At 36.4% G+C, this 22,481-nt stretch overlaps 1 long non-coding RNA gene across 1 annotated transcript; it reads left to right on the forward strand.

Moving 5' to 3' along the window:
• Positions 1-18,750: 18,750 nt before the first annotated feature.
• Positions 18,751-21,234, forward strand: LOC132172599 (uncharacterized). Its single transcript, XR_009439168.1, has 3 exons — positions 18,751-18,966; positions 20,499-20,547; positions 21,031-21,234. It is a non-coding gene; the product is annotated as an uncharacterized LOC132172599 (long non-coding RNA).
• The last annotated feature ends 1,247 nt before the right edge of the window (positions 21,235-22,481 follow it).

Here is a 22,481-nt window from a genome sequence, read left to right on the forward strand (position 1 = left end):
ACAAAACTAGGGGAGTTTGAGTGAATCCCCCAAGAGCATCACCCACAAAGTATGACAAATAGGCAAGGCAACAAAAACAACAAACCAAAATACATGGCAAAAGATAGACATAAAGGAAAGGAAATAAAACAACCAAAAACGAAAAAAAAAAAAAAAAAAAAAAGCCAAAGAGAACCGAAATCAAACCACATCTGGAGAGATGGATCCAGTGCAAAAGGTGTGATGGGCACTAGAAAATCCAGGTAGCAAGGTGTTGGAGCACGTGTCAAGGTGGACCAGGCGACAAGCAGTCGATCGGGCAGGACACTAGCTGGAGTCAAACCCAACCCAGCAACAGGCGCGGCGGATGGAGAAGAGCGAAAGAACGGCCTCCAAAAAACCCTAAAATCAGAAAAGGGAGGGAGAGGGAGAGAGAGGAAGAAAACGCCCAAAGAGTAAGGGACATCAAGTAAATAGGCTAGTTCTAGGGCGGGAGGAGAATAGGATGAGGGGGAGGAGGGGGCAGGGGGAGAACAGACGACGCTCTCTGCTAGAGATGAAACCCTAGCAGAGAGGGTCTTTCTTGAACCACGTTTACAAACAATTTATTATTTTGCTATTTGTTTTAACTATATTTTTCAATTATTCCAAATGTTTTACCGTTTGACATTATATTAAGACACTTGAGGACATTCAGCTCATTACGGGAAGCTGCCATATCACAAATGCTACAACTGTCAATCACACTATTACCCTGCCAGCCCATGGACAAACTCAACATGGCAAGTACACTCAGAAGGCAACAAACGAGAATCCAGCTGCAACTAAAAGGGCATGAGAATATCAGAAAATAAATCATAAAGAATAACAGCCATACCTTGTAATATCTTGTAATCAATAAACTCATAATCTGTAGGATCCTCTTGTAACGAACACTAATGTCTTGTGTATATATATTGATGTATATGGATGGTAAATATACAACAGAGAGAGAGTTGTCAAACATACCAATTCTTGTGTCATTATATGGTATCAGAGCCTTTCTAAGACTCACGTCATTTTTTTTTTTTCTTGGGGAAACTTCACTTTGGCCCCTGAACTATGAATTTCTCTATGTGTACCCCTCCATTAGATTTTAAACATTACGTGACATTTATACCCCTAACTTTTGTATAAAATTCCAACTTCCAAAACATTTTTTTTATTTAAAAATAAATAAAAATCAGAGATATTTTAGTCTTTTTTTGTAATTTGAACGGCTAAAATTGACGGAACGGTCCTAAATGAGAGCAATTCAAAGTTCAGGGTCCAAAATGAGAGATTTGAAAGTTCAGGGAGGGTTTGTAAAATTGGGTGGAAGTTTAGGGGGCTAAAGTGAAATTTCCCCTTTTTTTTTTCTTTTTCTTTTTCCCTCAGAAATGGCCACTTCTTCCACCACCTCCAGCACTGCCTCTCCTACAACACCTACATCCTCCACACTTCCTCTCTCACCAGCCTCTCTCTTTAATAACCTATCTCACCGTGCCATTGCCCAACTGACCCGTGACAATTATCTCACGTGGCAATGGCAAATGATCACCTATCTCAAAGCCCAAAATGTGTATGAATTTGTTGAAGGAACTGTCATTCCCCCACCACAAACTATTCCAAATACGAACCCATCAGAAGGTGTACCTGCTTAGGTTGCTAACCCAGCATATCTCACATGGCTCCAACAAGACCAAATAGTCCTTAGTATCCTCGTCTCCACTCTTTCCGAGACTCTTATCTCTCAAGTTATTGGCTACTCCACTTCTTGTGAAGTATGGAAGGCTCTTGAGCGCATGTATGTACTCCTCCCAGTCACAGGCAAGGATCATGCAAGTCCACTATGAACTGGCTATCCTCAAAAAGGGAGGCTCCACTATTGCTGAATATTTTCTGAAATTCAAAGCACTTGCTGATACATTAGCTGCGGCTGGACAACCACTAAATGATTTTGATTTGGTTTCATTTTTGCTTGCTAGCTTGGGATCCGAATATGATCCATTTGTGACTTCCGTCACAACCCGTGTGGACCCAATGACTATCGAAGAATCATATGCACATCTCCTCACCCATGAAATGCGCCTCGAGCATAACTCCACTACTGCAGATTCTATTTTCCCATATACAAATCTAACTACTGCACGTTCTTTTTCTCAAAGATACAAAGGACCGTACCGTGGACAGTCCTCCAGCAATGGGTCTAACCGTGGGGCCGCATCCTTCAATAAGCGGTCTCATGGCTCTCGTGGGTGTTATGGTCGTGGTCAAGGACCACCCTACTCCTCTAGCCCTCCTACTCCTCCCCAAGTATGCCAAGTGTGCAACACGCCAGGTCACATTGCCCTCACCTGCTACCACATGTTTGATTATACTTTTCAACAAGATAACTCACCCAATATGCAGGCTTTTTCCTGCTTCATCTTCTCCACCTTCCACTGATGTCAACTGGTACCCAGACATTGGGGCTACAAATCATGTCACAGCAGATCTTGCAAATCTCAACCTACAAGCAGAGGGATATCATGGCATGGACAAACTTCATGTAGGCAATGGGCAAGGTCTGACTATAAACCACACTAGTTCCTCTAAATTAATTTTTCCTAGTGCTACTTTCTTGTTGAAACATCTCCTTCATGTCCCACATATTACCAAGAATCTCTTGTCTGTTTCACAATTCACTCGAGATATTATTTTGAATTTCATCCATCTTTTTTCTGCATTAAGGATCCTCTCACGGGCAATACCCTTCTTCGCGACCAGAGTAAAGATGGACTCTACACGTTCCCCACCTACCCTCCTCCTTCTCGACATGTATTAGTGGGTGAACGTGCTTCCCTTGATCGATGGCATTGCTGACTTGGTCATCCGTCCCTCCGTATTGTTCGTCAGGTTGTTCGAAATCATCACCTTCCTGTCCTCAAAAATAAATCTTCTAATGTTTGTCCTGCATGTCATATGGGCAAAAGTCATGAACTTCCCCTTCACTTATCTCCATCTATTTTGCATTTTTCTTTGGAATTAATTTTTATCGATGTATGGGGACCATCCCATTTTTATTCAAATAATGGAAATCGGTATTACGTTTGCCTCATTGATGATTTCAGTAAATTTGTGTGATTATTTCCTATTGCTACCAAATCTGCCGTTGTCTCTACATTTTTACAATTCCAAGCACATGTGAAAAAAAATTTCGATAAAAAAATCAAAGCCATTCAATTAGATTGGGGAGGGGAATTTTGGGCTCTCAATTCTATTTTGTCTCGCCAAGGAATATCTCATAGAATATCTTGCCCTCACACCCACCAACAACAAGGTTCCATGGAAAGAAAACATCAACATATTGTCGAAACTGGACTCTCACTACTTGCATCTGCTTCTATGCCTATAAAAGCCTTCCTAAGAGCCTCCTTTTTAATTAATCGTCTCCCTTCCCCCGTCACCCAAAATAAATCCCCTTTTGAAATTTTCTTCCACAACACCCCGGATTATAGTTTTTTTGAAAGTTTTTGGGTGTGCATGTTGGCCTCATTTACGACCTTACAATAAACACAAACTTGCATTTCGATCACAGTTATGTGTCTTTTTTGGCTATAGCTTCCAACACAAGGGCTACCGTTGACTCCATGTGCCTTCAAGTCGTATATACATTTCCCGTGATGTGATTTTTGATGAAAGTCATTTTCCTTTCACTAATAATTCTCCACCTACACTATCTACTACACCCCAACAAGTCCACCTACCCCCACACATCCAGATTTCTCATTCTCCACATGCCACGAATCCTCCTCTGCCACAAACCTCCGTACATGTCCATCCCCCACCAACTAGCTCCTTCTTTCCCACTCAATCTACTGCAGCACTTTCTTCCAATGAGAACCAACTTGCCCATGTGCCTTATGATAATTCTTGTCCCCCTGAATCTTAAATTCCACATGTAGTCATTGTAGCACCACCAGCAATACCATCCTCCCATGCAATGCAGATACGACTCAAGAATCAAATTCACAAACAGCGTACCTTCATAAATGGGACTATCCCCTACCCTCCACCGAAGGCCCTTCTTACTCTGCTGGATGCCCACGCAAACGAGCCCACGTCATTCATGGTTGCCAACAAATCTGAACACTGGAGGGCAGCTATTCATTCTGAGTTTAATGCCTTATTGTAGAATGGTACTTGGACACTTGTCCCACGACAGCCACACATGAATCTGGTTGGACGTAAATTGATCTACAAACTAAAGCACAAATCTGATGGCACCATTGATCGCTACAAGGCTCGCTTGGTTGCCAAAGGATTCCATCAGCAGCCCGGAATCGATTATGGTGACACCTTCAGTCCGGTGGTTAAACCAACCACCATTCGTATGGTCTTCTCTATTGCAGTCACCTCCAATTGGTGTATAAAACAATTGGATGTAACAAATGCATTTTTACATGGTTTTTTACAGGAAGATGTACACATGGTTCAACCCCAAGGATTTGTTCATCCATCATTTCCAGATCACGTGTGCGAACTTAAAAAGTCTCTCTATGGCTTGAAACAGGCTCCGCGAGCATGGTCTTCTCGCCTTAGCACATGCCTGCTTGAACTCGGATTTCAGGGCTCTCGGGCTAATACGTCCCTGTTCTTTTTTGGTAATGGTGCTACCACCATCTTCATCCTCATCTATGTGGATGACATTATTGTCACTAGCCCTAGCCCTGCACTCGTTGCCTGACTTATTTCTAAGCTCCAAGGTGACTTCCCAATTAAGGACCTCGGCAACATCAACTACTTCTTGGGTAGAGAGGTCCTCCATACATCAGATGGCCTCTTTTTATCTCAACGGAAGTATATCTTGGACCTCCTTAAGAAATCCAACATGCTCAATGCTAAGACCGTGACCTCTCCCATGTCCTCATCCACCACTTTGTCCCGATTTGATGGAGAAGCTTTTAAAGACTCATCTCTCTACTGAAGCATTGTAGGGTCTTTGCAATATCTCTCCCTCACTCGACCAAATGTCTCATATATTGTCAATAAAGTCAGCCAATTTCTCCAACGTCCAACAATAAATCACTGGACTGCTGTCAAACGAATTTTAAGGTACTTGAAACACACTCTATTTCATGGCTTGTTTCTTCGACAGAACTCACCCTCTCAATTACATGCTTACTCCGATGTTGATTGGGCTGGCTGCCCCAATGATCGTCACTCCACCGGTGGCTATTGCATTTTTCTTGGGACTAATCTTATCTTTTGGAGCTTTAGAAAACAAGCAACTGTCTCCCGCTCTTGTACCGAAGCCAAATACCGGTCTTTAGCCAATACCATAACTGAAATTCAGAGGATTCAGTCTCTTCTAAAAGAACTTGGAGTTTTCTTGGCAACATCACCCACCTTATGGTGTGACAATCTTGGAGCCACCTACCTTACCGCCAATCCCATGTTTCATGCCCGTACTAAGCACATAGAGATTGACTTCCATTTTGTTTGGGATAAAGCGGCATCCAAAAATCTGGTATTCTGCTTCATTCCTACTAAAGATCAAAAAGCAGACATTTTCATAAAACCCTTGGTGTCCACCTGATTCACTACCTTGCGTGACCATCTCAGCATCATGGTCATTCTGCTTCAATTGAGGGGGCATATTAAGACACTTGAGGACATTCAGCTTATTACGGAAAGCTAGTGTATCACAAATGCTACAACAATCAATCACGCCATTACCCTGCCAGCCCATGGGACAAACTCAACAAGGCAAGTGTGCATTAGAGAAGATTTGCAAAATGTGGGAATACACTCAGAAGGCAACAAACGAGAATCCAGCTACAACTAAAAAGGCATGAGAATATCAGAAAATAAATCAAAAAGAATAACAGCTATACCTTGTAATATCCTGTAATCAATAAACCAACAATCTGTGGGATCCTCTTGTAACAGACACTAATGTATTGTGTATATATATTGATGTATACGAATGGTAAATATACAACAGAGAGAGAGTTGTCAAACATACCAATTCTTGTGTCATTATACATTAAAATATTTTCATGAGATTTTATCATTTTTACGGTTATTGACCAAATAGATTTTATCATCTATCTTATGGTTTATGACCATTTGGTCCTTAAAACTTTTATAACCATTGATTCCTTTTTACCGTTGGTTAATTTATTTCATCACATTAAAGACCATTTGTCCTTAATGCATGGTCAAGCAGTGTTGACTATCTGTCTTTAATACATGAATACATGTAATGAGCTTTAAAAGAAAATAGCCCACATGTTTGTATAAATAAGGATATAGCTTTGAAAAAAGATGATTACTTCTTTTCTTTCACATATGGTACCAAATGTTGACAAACACTTTTTTTTCAAGACATAAGGCCATATGCTATATGAGTAGCTTTTCTATTTCAATTATTTGATGTCTCTCATCAACTTTGAAAAATGGGTTGTTCTATTAATCTTCGTTCTTGAAAGTACGTCTTTAATGAAGGTACGTAGATGCTATAGTCTAATCCTGGGAGGTTGCGTGTCAAGAGATCCGATCGCACCGAGTTACATAGTATTCCGGAAGGCATGAATCAATCTTTAAGGACAACGCTCTTGCGTGATTCTATAGCATACTGTGAGATCTTTCTATACACTACTTTTTATCTCTTTCATTTTATTTATTTTATTGTTAATTTCATATTGTAATTATTTTATATCAATGATAATCTGTACACCATCAAAATTATTTCCAACAATCGTAAAGGTTGATTCATATGGTTGCACAAATATTTTGGTTATGACTATAACAATAGTATTTAAACTTGTGAGAAGTCAAATACTATAAGAGTTTGTGGTATGCAATTCGCATATGAGAAAGATGAAATCAAATCTTGAATAGAAAGATTTGATTGTGAAAAAATATCTGATAATTGATTCATTTATCATAAGAAGTGTTTAATGTCATGTGTAGGCAATGGAAGTGAAAATATTTTGACTAGAAGAGTTTTTGATTATTTGACCCCAAATTGTGTTAATTTAATTTGTTTGTTAAATAATTTTTTATTGATTGGGTCACGAATATTGCAATAAAAAATTGAGCCTTTTATGATTTTTTAGAATTTAGCAATTTCTATTGTGATGTGCTTAGTTTATTAGAGAACATCATGATACTTACTTAATAATAACAAAAGTGAGTGGCAGTTACTCATGTTCTGATGGAGAAAATGCATAGATATTGCTATTTGTGTGTAGAGAATACCACTTTGCTAAAGATTTTTGCAGGTAAGCACATAGTAAGTGGAAGAGATGTGGTGCGCGTATTGAGTCGATCGGTTCTCACGACACCTAGTTGGTGTGTGGTGGCAACAATATATTTGGAAGAACTTGGAGTAAAGCTGTTGGCTCCGCTGTGAGTTTTAAACTCTGATTCATAAGTCTTATTTTTTAAAAAAAACATAATATACAATTTCATTTATTAAAAGAAAAATCAAGTAATGAAGGTACTCCATGATTGAAATAAAATTTATATTACATGAATATTGTAATTTGATAAGCGATGATCCTCTATTGATTATTCTATTTCAAAGAAGAAATAGCATGTAGCATTTATATTAGCAATGGCATGCTAGATTAGCATAAATACTTTAAAAGTATTTGGTAATTCTTCACATATATCATTAAGTTTTCAAATTTCTCTGACATGATGGTTCAGAATAAAATATATGTGATTATTGACGTTCTTATTGAGGCTCATTTGATATTTGAGAAATTTATTGTATCGGACGATTGATATCAATGGCATATTTATGACAGTGAGTCAATTAATAATAGTTGATTATTATTTGGTTGAGCTTAATACTTTGCACATCTATTGGGGCTTTGGTTAAAAAGATTCTCTTTTAATATCTTGATAGAATTTGTGATATGCAACCACTATATATATAATATATAAGGATCATATTGAAAAATGACAAGTGGTGATTAGTATTTTTAAAACAGCTTTAAAACTGTCAATTGACAGAAAAGAAATAAGAGAAAAAGACATATCATACTTAAGAGAAAGATGGGCTCATAGAAGTCATTTCTTAAAGCACTTTTGAGTTATTAATGGAATTTTATTTTATTGTGTTTACTTGGTTTATTCCATTAATATTTGGTACGATATATTTGTATGTGTAAATTGTGGCTACATCAAGGAAATGAAAAGAAACTAGAATATAAAGGAGTAGCCGAAATTAGAACATTTGAATAAATGATGAATGCTATGATTGTCAATTTTTAGGCTATCTACCAAAGTGTGGGGGAAGTCATTATTTTGTTTGTTACATTCATAAGCATTGTTTGGAATACCTCAAAGTGTGGGGGTATTTGGCAAATGTTATGTTACCCGAACCTAAAATGAGGAAACTTGGTTTTAAAAACATATGATTGTGATTTTATTGGTTTTGCATGTAATTGTTCATGCTTATAGATTCCTTATTATCAAAAGTGATGTTTTAGATTACAATATTATTATTGAATCTAGAACTGATATTTTCCTTGAGCATATGTTTCCTTTGAAAAATATGAAAAATTATTTCATGAATTTTTTGTTGCTTCTAATAAATTGTTGGTAATGTGTAAGAATTGAGAAGAAGCAAGCGAGCTAAAACGGAAGGAATCTCAGTAATGATTTTATTGCTTATATTGTTGATAATTATCTAATATGTTATGATGAAGCAATTAAATCACTATTTGGTGCATTTTTTGGTTAGAAGCTATAAATAATGACTTGAAATAAATTATGTCTAACCATGTTTGGGAACTCATTGAGTTACCTCATAAGACTAAACCAATTGGTTGTAAATAAGTGTTTAAGAAGAAGCTTAAACCAGATGATACAATAGATAAGTACAAGGCAGACTTGATAGCTAAAAGCTACAAGTAAATGCAAAATGTTGATTATTTGATACTTATTTTTCAGTTACTAAAATTGCATCTATTAAAATGTTATTTGCCATTGCTTATATTTATAAATTTGTTGTACATCAAATGGATGTCAAAGTTTTTTTTTTTAAATGATGAAGAGATTTATATGGAGCAGTCTGAGGGACTAGTAATCCCCGGTCAAGAATATAAAGTATACGAAATGGTGAAATTCTTGTATGATTAAAGCATGCTCCTAAACAGTGGCATGACAAGTTTGACTAGGTGATGTTGTCTAATTTATATTTGATTAATTGTGTAAGTAAATCCATAACAAGTTTTACAATAATGAATGTGTCATTATATATATATATATATATATATATATATATATTGACGATTTGCACAATTCATTGGTAGCTTGATGTTTTGACAAACTGTTTATGCCTTGATATTACATATATTGTTAGCAGATTGAGTAGATATACTCATAATCTTGGTATTGAGCATTGTGATGTTATCTCTAAATTGTTGAGATTCTTAAAGGGCATACTTAATTTTGGTTTGTCATATTGTGATTATCTTGTTATATTGAAAGGATATTGTGATGCTAACTACATTTTTGATTCAGATGAGCAAAGCCTACTAATGGCTATTATGTGTTTACTCTGGCTTGAGGAGCTATCTCTTGAAAGTCCTCAAAGTAGACTTGTATAGCAAGGTTTACTATGGAGTCGGAGTTAGTTGCTTTGAAGAAGACATAAATTGAAGAAAATGGCCAATGAGCCTATTGATAAATTAATTTGATTTATATGCTAATTCAGTTCCACCTGTGTTTTCATTGGGATTGACAGACTGCCATAGCTCGAGCAATGGCAAAGCTTTATAGTGAGAAAGTGCACAATATTGTGAAGCAGCTTATTGAGACTGGTATATGTCCATGGACTTTGTGAGATCATAAAAGAATTTTGCAGATTCTTTGACCAAGCCACTAGCAAGAAGTCTAGTGAGAGAAGCATTGAGGGGGATAGGACTGATACCTAATTTATGACATTGTGATTGATACCCAACCTCTGTAATTGGAGATCCCATGAATGAGGTTTAATGGAAAACGAAGTCACATGTGATCCCGGTATGATATTGTCAATTCGTGTTTATTAACTATCTTGTTGAGAAGATTAGTGATGAGTCCATCCCTATAGTGTAAGATAGTACAAGATGCAGAGTGATTAAGGGTGAGCTTAAAGCTCTTAATGGGTCCATAGTCCCGACCAGTTGAGATGGGGTATTCCTTGCACACACTCTTGATGGATACCACCTATATGAGTGTGGAGATGCTATGTCCTATGAGACTTGGGTAGGTGATGTAGACCAGAAAGCTAAGGATTCTATAAAGAAGAGCGATAATTAGGGAGAAACTTGCACTGACGATTTCTACTCAAAATGTCATATATAGAGTTCTAGACCTCTGATTTGAGCAATTTTTGGGGCTTTGGAAAGCTAACTCAAATATCTACAAAGTCATATTTCACAAATAGTTTACTAATTCAGATGTTTACTAGGTCAAATCGACATCTGTTCACAGCCCGTTCGCAAGCCGTCCGAACGGCTATATGTTATTTTCAGTTTTTCATTGTTTTACGCACTTTCCTTTCAGTTTTAGGAGGTTCCGTCCGAATGGGGGTTTGTACCATCCGGACGGGCCTCGTATAATTTCAATAACCGACTTTATTTCGTGTTTTATTAGGTTTAGGGTTTTGGGGGTCTATAAATACATGCTTATAGCCTCCAAAAACGCAGTTTTTGTTTATTATTGAGTTGTATTAATGAAAATACTCAGAGTTGAGTTTCTTTTGTGTTTTTTCCTTAAACCTTAGATAGCATCTATTGTTTTAAGAAGATTTCTTAGATCCATTGATAGTCTCAAGATCTAGAAATATATATCCATTGCTTATTGATGTTATTCGCTGTAGCCCACTAAGTCACGCTGTATTAGTTGGTATCAGAGCTCAATTACTTTCCATGAATGGAAAGGAGCAACCGTTGTACAAATATGAATGAGGTGCACGTCCACATGAAGGCAGCACGTGAGGAGCAACCGGCGATTCGTTTACGGCACATGGGTGGTGGGCCGAACAATTGTCGTCGCCAACCAAGACTGTGATTCGTGGAGGCGGGAGGCAAATCTAACACTGAACGTTGGCAACACGTGGAGGATGAATTCACGGCTATGAGGGATCAACTTGAAGACCTCACTACCCTAATATCCAACATGGGTGGTCACAATGGGAATGGATCTAGAAACCCGTTTGAGGAGCGCCGAACGCACAGACTTCAGCACCTTGCGCAAGCTCATGCCAATCGGCGGGTGAGTAGGTTCAAACTCGATATATCGGAATTCCAAGGTTGCTTACAACCCGAAGAGTTCCTTGTGAAAGAAAAAAATAGAAAATTTCCACAACAAGAAGTACGATGGCGGAGATGATGCCTAAGGAGGGGGCAGAGATCAAGTGCCATTCGGTGTCCCGATACATTAAACGTGCGTGCCGACAATTTCAAACTACATGCACCATCGGAGGCAAGGTGGCCAAGCTTGTCATTGATCCAAGGAGGTGTGAGAATGTAGTCTCGGAGGAAGCGGTTCGAAAGTTGGGGCTTCAGACCAAGAGGCATCCTACTCCCTATCGGTTGGAATGGCTTGCGAAAGGAAACGAGGTAATGGTTTCTAAATGTTGTCCAGTGTCCTTTTCCATAGGAGCTAAATATAGGGATATTGTTTGGTGTGATGTGGTCGACATGGAGATGTGTCATCTATTGTTGGGAAAGCCATGGAAATATGATAAAGCTACTACCCATGACGAAAAAAATAACACGTACAACTTCATGGTTGATAAAGTCAAGTTCACATTGCTACCTAGCCAAGAGATAGGACCAAAACCTTCACAAGGGGATGGTCAATCCTTCGTAGCAAAGCAGGAGTTGACGGACAAGGAAAGTGGCATCAAGGGAGTGGTACCGGGGCCGATAAAGAAGCGGTTGGAGGGATTTGTCGACGTGTTCTGAGCAGAATTACCGAAAGAGGTGCCACCATTGCGACATATTCAATCTCAACTTGAGTTGGTGCCGGGGTCTAAACTTCCCAATCATCCACTCCACATCAAGAGTTCTAAAGAGCATGTAGAATTAAGGGGACAAGTGGAAGAGGTAAACCTTTTAAAGATTCTTGCAATTTTTCATGAAGAAGAGGAACCGCGGGAAGAGGTAAATCTTTCAAATAGTCTGACAATTTTTTATGACAGTTCCACACACCATATGCTTGATGAGAGCCCAGAAGTTGAGGTCGTTGATTTTAATGTTAGGAAACTTGATTATGTTGATTTCCTTGGGGTAGATAATATTTTATCAAATTCTTCTAACAATATTTGTGAAAAGCTTTATTTGGTAGATGATGATTTTATGCCACAACAAGAAGGGGTCGTTGATCTTTCTTTGGAGATCTTCATGGTGTGTGAGGCAAAGAAGGCAAAACATGCGAAGTTTAGTCCATCTCTGGATAGCAACCAAAACCTTCAACATGATCGTCACAACCCTATGGTGATTAGAGGAGTCTTACTTATTGTAGGATGCTACATTAATTGGCTTGATCTTGAAAAGAAAGGAATGGACTGAGATGATTGGGCATCCAAAGGATCATGGGAAGGACCATCCGAATTTGAGGACGAATTCTCTCCAATAGGGGGAGAATGATGTAGGGGGAAGCGGATGGAATGTATGTTGTTCACAATTACCTACATAAATTAATAGGCAAATAATTATGTGTTTTACCCGCAAGTGCACAAGGTCAACACAGTAGTATAGTGTGCAAATACGGAATCATTCCCATGAGGATTGCTGAATCTTGCTTAAAATCAATTCCAAAAGTAAACTAAAACAAAGATTGGGTTAAGTTGATAATGATAAAAAGGTAGGGCTTTGATATCCACCGCTAATTATATTTAGTTAATATACCAATATGTCAATGTTTTGATCATGTTATGAATATCTAATGTTTGTCAACCTAAGGGCATGAGTGTCCACTCCTTAAGCTATTTATTTTTCTAAGCAACGAATTAGGCATGGGTGTCTACTCTAATTCTTTTCTTTTTTAAAGGATTTAGTATGGGTGTCTACTAAGTTGTTCTTTAAGAAAACATAAATCTGTGAAAATCGACAAACACATGAGGCCTAGGGCATGGGTGTCTACTCCCGGTTCCCCATGTTGATTAACCCAAGAACCCGGTGTGAATTGTTTTTGTTACTTATGTTAAACCCAGGACTCGGTCATCCAAATTGATCTAATTAACTAGTCCATACCATATGCACATGTTGATCAGGCACACACATATGAGGAATTCATGAAACTAGGTATTAATCAAGTTAGATATCAAAACAAGATTATCACAAAGGCGCCAATATTGAAATATTAAATAAACATAACTAGGGCTTCAATCTAGCCCTACTAAATAAATTAGCTACACATAAAATTAATGTTAAACATCTTCATAAAATAAAATAAAATAAAATAAAAGAATAAACCCGAGACTTGAACTTCAAGAGCTCCTCTTCTTCTCCTTACAAGGCCTCCCAATTCTAGAGGCTTAAGGGTCTATTTATAGGTTTTAGAAGTCCTAGACAAAGTAGTAAACCTAGGGATTTTGTAGGGTTTTGAGACCTATTACAATTGGGAGTTGGAAAACCCTAATATGGAAAGAGTGACACTTTAGCCGCCACTTGATGTGTCTCATGCGCACGGGTGTGATCGATCGCAGCCCGTGTGCGCTCGATCGCAGGTGTGCGATCGATCCTTCTTCTGGCATGCGCTCGATTGCTCCTGGCCTGCTTTGTGCTGTGTCCTCTTGGGTACTGCGCTCGATCGCAGGTACCTTGCGATTGATCGCAATGTCAGGGAGCTCCAATTTTCTCCATCTTCTCTCTTTGAGCCCAAATCACCTAGTTTTATTTCATTTTCTTCCAAAAGCCTGTAAAAGTATGAAAAACACAAAAAAGAATTAAAATGGCCTAATTAACTAAAACCAAAGGATTAAAACATGCAAGTTAAAGGCTGAAAAATATGAATATTTTAGCACTTCTCAACGTACCCCCTACAAGATTCAATAATGAGGATGTGAGTTCAAGGGTAAATTCTATCCAACCTGGGGAGGATGATGTAAACTGTAAAGCTAAGGATTCTATAAAGAATAGCGATAATTAGGGAGAAACTCGCACCTGACGAGTTCTACTAAAAATTTCATATCTAGAGTTTCAGACCTCTAATTAGAGCAATATTTAAGGCATTAGAAATCTAACTCAAATATCTACAAAGTCATGTCTCACAAGCATTTGCTAATTCCGATGTTTACTAGGTCAAACAGACGTTCATTCGTAACTTGTTCGCAAGCCGTCCGAACGGCTATATGTTATTTTCAGTTTTTCTTTGTTTTACGCACTATCCTTTCAATTTTAGGAGGTTCCGTCCGAACGGGGGTTTGTACAGTCCGGACGGGCCTCGTATAATTTCAACAACCGACTTTATTTCGCGTTTTATTAGGTTTAGGATTCTGGGGGTCTATAAATACATGCTTATAGCCTCCAGAAACACAGTTTTTGTTTATTATTGAGTTTTATTAATGAGAATACTCAGAGTTGAGTATATTCCTCTTTTTTTCTTTAAACTTTAGATAGAATCTATTGTTTTTAGAAGAATTCTTAGGTCTTTGATAGAATTTAGATCTGGAATTGTTTATCCGTTCTTTTATTGTTGTTCTTCGCTGCAACCCACCAAGTCGGGCTGCATCAGTAGGTCTCTAGAGTGCTCAAGAAAGCCATTTTATGGTATAAAAAGATGCAGAGTAAGTAAGGATGAGTTTAAAACTCTTAATGGGTCTATAGTCCCTACTTGTTGGGATGTGATGTTCTCTGCACACATTCTTGATGGACGCCACCTATGTGAGTATGGAGATAGTGCCACTTCCTATAAGACTTTGGCAAGTCTCTAGAACACTCATGAAACCAGAGGCGCATGGCCTGTATAAGGCGCCAACCTGCTATAAAACAACCCAATTTCTTTGATTTGATTTTTTTTTTTGAAAAAGTTATATATGTGATAAGTTTGATTAACTTGTGGATTTGGTTAAAAGAGTTTAACTCTACCACAATTCATTAAGTTCTTACTTATTTATCCTAGGTGCGGTTAAAACCTTCGGGTACCACATCGATGCATGCTTGCAATCTCCTTTTATTCTATTGTTTGTAACATGTGGGGGATTGTTGTGTATGTTACAAACAATTTATTATTTTGCTATTGGTTTTAACAATATTTTTCAGTTATTCTAAATGTTTTACCGTTTGACATTAAAATATTTTACGGTTATTGACCAAACAGATTTTATCATCTATCTCTATGGTTTATGACCATTTGGTCCTTAAAACTTTTATAATCATTGATTCCTTTTTACTGTTGGTTAATTTATTTCATCACATTAAAGACCATTTGTCCTTAACGCATGGTCAAGTAGTGTTGACCATCTGTCTTTAATACATGAATACATGTAATGAACTTTAAAAGAAAATAGCCCACACGTTTGTATAAATAAGGATTTAGCTTTGAAAAAAGATGATTACTTCTTTTCTTTCATATATGGTACCAAATGTTGACAAACACTTGTTTTTCAAGGCATAAAGCCATATGCTATATGAGTAGTTTTTCTATTTCAATTATTTGATGTCCCTCATCGACTTTGAAAAATGGGTTGTTCTATTAATCTTCATTCTTGGAAGTGCGTCCTTAATGAAGGTAGACGCTATAGTCTAATCCTGGGAGGTTGCGTAACAAGAGATCCGATCGCACCGAGTTACATACTCCGGGAAGCACGAATCAATCTTTAAGGACAACGCTCTTACATGATTCTATAACATATTGTAAGAACTTTCTATTCTCTACTTTCATCTCTTTTATTTTATTTATTCTATTGTTAATTTCATATTGTAATTATTTTATATCAATGAGAATTTGTGCGCTATCAAAATTATTTCCAACAAGTAATACTCAACTTGAAACACACAATAGTTCTATTACCCATTTTCCCAATCAATGCAAAACCCATTTCTAAAGAGAGAAAGTAAAGGGATAAAAGGCACCAAACTTCATCGGAAAGACGGGCGGTGGCTTTGGGCTGAGGAAGTGGTGGGTTTTTAGGGTTTGGGGTTGACGTTGAGTGAAAGGGCAAATCCGAAATGACTTTCTGTCGTTTTTTTTTTAAAATAAGATCAGGTGCTTTCATGTTTATTGTATTTGGTGTTTTTAAATGATTAGTCACTCCCTTATTAGATGTTGTAAGAGTAAGGTTTTACAGCACATCCAGATAGTAGGGCTCCAGTGAAATCCCAAAATTCTAAAACACTCCAAAAAGATCTACAAGCTGATTTTATGCCAACAAAAATGCAGTTGAATAAGTATTCTAGAAAGTTGTAAACACACACCCACTACACTGCAGCAAAACGATTCTGGAGGATTTTTTTACTGTTCACGCCTAACTAGTAATAGATGAAAATTCAAGCAAATTTTCCATCGCCTGTCTTTTATAAAATGCCGGTAGTGTCCTAAAATTCTGCCTATAAATAGGCTTGTGCAATGCAGTAAATTTTCATCCACAAAATCTCTCTCTCTCTCATGTGTTATAAGTATAGAGTGAAAAAAATAAAAAATAAAAAAAGAGATACATAGAATATATATAGGCTTAGAGCTTCAATTTAATTTATCTCATTATGATGTCTAAATTGCTCGGGAAAGTGTGATTGAATATCTCAGGGAAAGTGTGATCAAACATCTTAGGGAATTATTTTATATTCAATCATCATTTTTATATTACAAATGTGTCATTATGATGCCTAGATATTATTATATTCAATGGCTGATTTTTGTTGCCGTATCACCATAGTTGTATAGTAGTAGTACGAGAGTCTACTAAATAGCACTTCTATTTTACAATGAGAAATGATATTTAGTAGACTCTCATACTATGTGGCAGTAAAAATTAACTAATATATCAACGAGGGCTTATAACAAGAAAAAATAATAGTTAATTTTTATTGCCATATCACCATAGTTGTATGGTAGTAGTATGAGAGTCTATTAAATAACACTTCTCTTTTACAATGAGAAATAATATTTAGTAGACTCTCATACTACTGTCATACAACTATGATGATGTGATAGTAAAATTAACCATTAGATCAACGAGGACTTATAACAAGAAAAAATAATGCCACGTGTTTAAGCGGGATGTTACAGGAACAAATTGAGTTGCGCAAAATCCGATGTGGGTTAGCACATTCGTTTTTGTGATGTTCGGTCATTGCTTGTTAGGCATACTATAACATATCAGATATGATGATCTATCTTGACCATGGAAGTTGAGAGTTTTGATTGATATGTTGGTGTGATTTCACTGTACTAAACATACCACGTGAGTTGTAATTTTATATAACAACTGTCAATATGAATAACTTGAACTCACGATTGCTTGTAGCAATGATTCTCAATCCCAAAAGTAAAGTAAACTCGTGAAATAAATGTCACTTTGACACATTTAAAAGTGAGATCTTTCATATTCAAAATCTTGGTGTGTTGGGTGATCACATGTGGCATTGTGGGAACACTCACTACAAGCAATATAGTCTTTAGCGACCAAACAAATAGCGGCGACCCCAAAGTCGCTGCTATTGAGGGGTCATTAAGTCACCGCTATTGAGGGGTCATTAAGTCACCGCTAATGACCCCTCATTAGCGGCGACTTTCGAGTTGCCGCTAATAGTGGCCTATAAAAACAAAAAACAAATATTATTTAGTAGCGATAACAATAGCGGCGACTAAGAGTCGCCGCTATTGACCATTATTAGCGGCGACTCAAAGGAGTCGCCGCTATTTAACATCAATAGCAGCGACTAATGTTGTCGCTAATAAGATTCAATCAGCAGCGACCATAAAGTCGCCGCTAATGAGGATCAACAGCGGCGACTCTCAAGAGTCGCCGCTAATGGGTAGTCAATAGTGGCGACTTTAAGGTCGCCACTATTGACCCTTGAAAAAAAAATTAAAAAAAATATTGGGGCGATGCTATTGACCCTACATATATAATAGAAAAAATTTATTTCCCATGAATTCACCTTCGATAATATGTCATTATTTCTTTTATATTAATTATTGGTGAATTTTTTCTATTTTTCTATTTTCTATTCTTATTTTATATAAAAAATAAATATTTATTTTTTTCTTTTAAATAAAACAAATTTTCCTATTAAATTAAAACGCTTAGAAAAATTATTATTTTTTATAATATTATTGAAGTTTTCTATTTCTTATTCTTATTTAAATTGATCGATCAAACTGGATACAATTGAAGGTTCAATCGAACATTCAATTGAACTATAAGCTTTTTATATTATCTTAGTGCATTAGTTATATTGATCTTATATTATTTTTGGATTTCGTATTGATCTTATAATTAATTATAAGATAAATATCAACTTAATGATCTTTATTATAAAAATTTATTAAATGGAAATTATTAGTTAATATTATTATAATAAAAAAAATATTACAAGAGAAAATAAAGAAAAACAAAAATAAATAAAAATTAAAAAATTGTAAAAAAAAAATTACACTCAATAGGGGCGACTCTAGGGTCGCCGCTATTTGAGGCACATTAGCGGCGACTAAGGTCGCCGCCATTGAGTGCGAAAACTCAAGCGCCATCCAGTGGCGGGATTTCTGAAATTTTCGGACCTAAAGTTTCATAAACCTCATCTTTTTTCCCCCAAACCTTCAAAACACCAAAATTCCTAACACCCCTCTCACTCACCTCCCTCATCACTCTCACTCTCGATCTCTCCCCCGCTGCTCTCCCAACTTTCGTTCCCGCTGCTCTCCCTCCCTCCTATGATGGATCCAATGGCTTTCAAGCCTGAAAACGCTGCATTTGGAGCTCTGGTTTTCGAGTGTTCTTGCTTTGTGAGTGGAGTTCGTAAAGATAGAGAGGTAAGAGTGTGAAAAAGTTTGCGTCTTGTGTTTGTTTGGTTTCTAAGAAATCGGAGGGAAAACGAAATGGCTGGATCCAGTGGCTTTTTTGTTGCTAAGAAATTTCGAACTCTAATGACTGTTTGGTAATAGTGTGAATTTTTGGGTTCTACGATCTGTTTGATTGCTGAGAATACGAAATTGTGATTTTTAGTGATATTGTATAATGTGTATATATGTTGATATATATATTAAGTTTTTAATCCAATGGCTGTTTAGTTCTGAGTATTTCGTCTTTGGATTTCACTGTTGTTCGGATGCTGAAAAATGAGAGGAACTAGAAGGCAATAAAACTTTTTTTTTTTTTTTTCTTCTAGGATTTTAATTATTTTCTTTGCTCAGCTTAGAAAATTCAAATAGCTTTGTCTTCACATATATAGATTAATGAAATTCTCAAGAAATTACATTTATCAGAACTCAATTTGGTTGCTGAAAGATGGAGCAAAATTTGACTGTTAAGATGGTGGTTGTTCTGATGAAGTTTTTATTTTATGATTTCTCTTCTTTCCCACATTTTCTTGGCAACTAAACAGACGATGTATAGGTTCCAGTCTGGTGCATTTTGAAGTTAATTTGTTATATACTTCCACGTCAACGATTTGATGGATTATTGTACAAAACCTAGTTTATTTCAGAATACTTTTTGATTGAAGCATCAAGCATCTTTTTTGATTTCTGTAATGAATCTTTTAAGAAAAAAAAGAAATCCCTCCCTGTTTAAGTATCAAAATTGTCGGTATTTTCTGAAAGTGAAATTCCCAGAAGTTTTCCTATTATTTGTTATTCTGGAGTACTTTGTTGCCAATCTGATCTGGCATTTTGAGTGGAAGGCAGTGGATGATGTTGATCTAACGGAGAAGGAGGAGTTCTTGGTTGTCATGAAGAACGTGCCCAGGTTAATAGGTTATCCCAAGAGTCAAATAGATACCCTGCACGTACTACTTCTTCTGAGTATATGAATAAGAAGGCCCTTTATGTATTTTTCTATGGTATCTTTGGTTAAAAATCACTCTTTTGTATTGAAAAAAGGGGTAATAAAAACTAATGCATTTTATGGTTGTTTTACTTTTACCAATCTTTCATTAGATTTTATTAGATATATTTGTCCTAGCTTGATCCCAAACTATGGCTGGTCTAACATGCACCAAATCAATATTAAATATCAAACAGTGCATGTATATCCCTAATACAGATTTCTGTATTAGCTAAGCATGTATATCTGTACATTTACACCAACACACTTGGACCATTCCACTCTGTGTTGAGTCATATATCCCCCACATAGATATATAAAATTTTCTGCGTAGCTTTGATAAATTAAAATTTGAGGGTAATGGACTGGAAGCCTGGGTAACCATCTGTCTTAATGGGGTGAAAACACTTATTGCTTCAAATCATGTGCTTTTTTCAAAACAGAAAGTGTTTTTCCTTCATGTATTCTACTTTTATAATGTCTAACATTTGCTTATAATCTTATCTCTTGTTTTGCACAGGATAAGACCTCTTTGGCCTATGAACCAGTTATGGCGATGAACAAGCAAGGTAGTAAATGAATACATAATTGTTATGGATTAGTTTCTTATCTAATAGTCCTATGTCTAATCCTAGTTCTAATGTTGCTGCTATTATGTATTTGAGTATTTAGTTTTAAACCTACATGGAATTGGAGATATGCTCAATTTATATGGAAATTGCATAAGAGAGTGGCCAATATAGGGTCTTGTCATGAAATCATTTTTAGTGTACAAATTCAGTAAAATTTACTTAACATTATAGCTTTCTATTCTTTTATGGATGTCTTACAGTTTGTCAATAAGAAATGAAACACGAACCTTCATTTTCTTTTTTTGCTTTATTCACCTACCATCTACGGGAGTTTTGGTAGCACTTTCTGAAGCACTACAAATTCCTTAGACGTCATTTGGATCACATACTTTATCTACTGAAAATGCTTGTCTCTGTTTTAGTTCTCGACAGAAAGATTTTCCTTTTAGTATGATTGATGATGTCTATATATCTTTGCAGCCTCATTCTCTTGTTAATCGGGCTTTAGCAAGAGAATGCAAAGATGTGAAAATTGACAGAGTATATATCGGATCTTGTACATGAGGAAAAACGGAGGACTTTATGGCTGCAGCCAAAGTTTTCCTAGCTTCAGTAAGAAACCATATATCTTTGTTGTATATGTTGGACAATTCTTTTGCTCCTAAATATAATGTTCTTTTTTAATCTATCTTCTTCTTTTTTTATTGCTTTCTGGGGTTGAGTTGTTGGAAATTTGGTTGCTAGTGGCTGACTTAGTTGGTCTTTATCCATTTGTTCGGAATCATGAGAAAAATTACTAACCCTCTGCCTTAAATGAGTAGTATAATATAATTCATGAGTATCATGGATGTATTTTGCTCTTGAAACAAGTATCTTAATTTCTTCTTGATAGCAACATGCCTTAATTGCATATTTTGTTATTGTATAGCATTTTATTTGACCTTCAGCATTATTTACTTTATAGAGCAATCAAATTGAGATTTAGGTATGCTATTGTGTTTTGTTCATTAAGGAGTTTTTATACTCTGATAGCGTTATTAATTACGCTTCTTTTTGGTTCTAGTTATTTTATTGTAATTTATTTGGTTGTCAGCACCATTGTTTGTGTGCTAATATTTACCCCTATTTAGGGGATCAGTGTGTTCCATGAACATTATTTTGATTTCCGATAATTTATATATATAATAAAAGCTCCTTTTTTATTTTTAAATTTGCTCATATCATTAGCAAATATTTTTTATGTTTTATTTTTGAATTTTTTCAAAATTCTTTTATTTTTAATTTTTTTTTTTCAATTCTTATATCATTAGCAGCGACTCTAGGTTGCCGCTATTGATTTTTTTAATTTTCTCTTATCAATAGCGGCGACGTATTGTCTCCGCTATTGATCTTTTTAATTTTTTTTTTTTAAATCTTATCTCATTAGCGCCGACTTAATGTTGCCGCTAATGATATCCCATTAGTGGCGACTTCATGGTCGCCGCTAATGACATATCATTAGCGGCGACACCATATCGCCGCTAATGACCCCTCATTAGCGGCGACCCATTACTTATTTTAAACTATTTTTGCGGAGACAAAAAAAGTCATTAGCGGCGACAAAAAGTAGCCGCTAATGAGGGGTCATTAGCGACGACCCTAAAAGTCGCCGCTATTTAGCATCAGTAGCCAATTACTTGCGGCAACTAAATAGCGGCCACTTGTCGCCGCTATTTGTAAATAGCGGCCACTTTTACCTCATTAGCGGCCACTTTGGGTCGCCGCTAATGACCTTTTTTTTTGTAGTGACTGCTAATCCAGATGGAATCCAAAATCCTTTAATTTAATCAAAATGACATGAAATGTCCCATTGAGATAAATTTAATGCGAATTGATTAATCTGATTATTGGACTTGAGCATTACTAAAATTAAATGTAGTAAATGAAATATG

The sequence above is a fragment of the Corylus avellana genome, chromosome ca2 (assembly GCF_901000735.1).
Source record: "Corylus avellana chromosome ca2, CavTom2PMs-1.0".
Lineage (NCBI taxonomy): Eukaryota > Viridiplantae > Streptophyta > Magnoliopsida > Fagales > Betulaceae > Corylus > Corylus avellana.